This window comes from Prionailurus viverrinus, chromosome D4 (genome assembly GCF_022837055.1).
Source record: "Prionailurus viverrinus isolate Anna chromosome D4, UM_Priviv_1.0, whole genome shotgun sequence".
Classification (NCBI taxonomy): domain Eukaryota; kingdom Metazoa; phylum Chordata; class Mammalia; order Carnivora; family Felidae; genus Prionailurus; species Prionailurus viverrinus.
This window is the reverse complement of record NC_062573.1, coordinates 25390170-25391656: the sequence shown is the minus strand read 5'-3', so window position 1 is coordinate 25391656 and position 1487 is coordinate 25390170.

The window sequence follows — 1487 nt, the reverse complement described above, 5'->3', positions numbered from 1 at the left end:
GTGACTCAGTTGGTTAAGCGTCTGACTTCAGCTCAGGTCGTGATCTTGCAGTTCATGAGTTTAAGCCCCACATCGGGCTCTGTGCTTAAAGCTCAGAGCCTGAAGGCTGCTTTGGATTGTGCCTTCTTCTCTCTCTGCCCCTCCCCTATTTATGCTCTGTCTCTGTCTCTCAAAAAATGAATAAATATTTTTTTTAAATGTTTTAAAAAAGAAAAAGAAGAAAATTTCTGTTATAGAACATTTAACATGAAAACTGCCCTCTTAAGGCTTTTTTTACAATTTTTTTAGGTGTTTTTTTTTTTTTTTTTTCATTATTGACAGAGAAAGAGAGCACAAGCTGGGGAGGGACAGAGAGAGGGAGACACAGAATCTGAAGCAGGCTCCAGGCTCTGAGCAATCAGTGCAGATCCCAGTGTGGGGCCCAAACCCACCAACGATGAGATCATGAGCCGAGGTCACACGCTCAACTGGCTGAGGTACCCAGGCACTCTTACCCTCTTAAGTTTTTAAGTGCCCAACGCCATATTGCTAATTACACACAACACATCCCACAGAAGATCTCTAGAACTCACAGATGTTGTATAACTATAACTTTATGCCCATTGAACATCCACTTCCATCTCCCCGTCCCCTGGCAATCACCATTCTCTTTTCTGCTTCTCTAAGTTTGACTATTTCGGAGACCTCGTATAAGTAGAATCATACATTATTTGTCCAAGTATTGATTTTTAAATGCATGCTTCACCATTTCCTCAAACTTTAGACTTTAATAAACCCTATAATAACATATCTATAAGTCCCATTACAAAGTTCTGAGGAAGACTAATCTTTTTTTTAAATCTTTTTCATGTTTATTTATTTTTGAGAGAGAGCATGTGTGAGCAGGGGAGGAGTGCAGAGAGAGGGAAACAGAAGATCCAAAGCAGACTCTGTGCTGAAAGCAGACAGCCTGATGCAGAGTTCAAACTCACAAACTGTGAGCTCCTGACCTGAGCAGAAGTTAGACACTTAACCAACAGAGCAACCCAGGTGCCCCCTGAGGAAGACTCATCTTAAGCAGTGAACTTACTAATTTTGTTTCCTAAAAGACTGAAAAACACCAGACCATGTATGCAAGGAAGTACATCCTTGAAGAAATTGTTTGCTAAAAGTCACATGACCATTGCAGAGGTTAAACTGCCACCTTGCAGATCTGACACATATCCACAGTCACTACAGACACTTTCCCACACAGGGTATCTATCACTTTGCACCTCTCAGCAATTTTGCTAAGCAGGAAAAGTTTGACAATTTCCATAGGTACAGGGTGAAAAAAGGGTTCTGTTGTGATTTCAGATGAGGATCTTTGAGACCACAATGAAAGTCAGAAGGTGTAACTACCAGGTTGACATTCATATCCTTGGGGATGATGTTCAGAACGTTTCACAACTGGTACAGCTTTCACCTACTGAAATAGCCATCCTAATGTCTCCCAGTTGAATATCAGC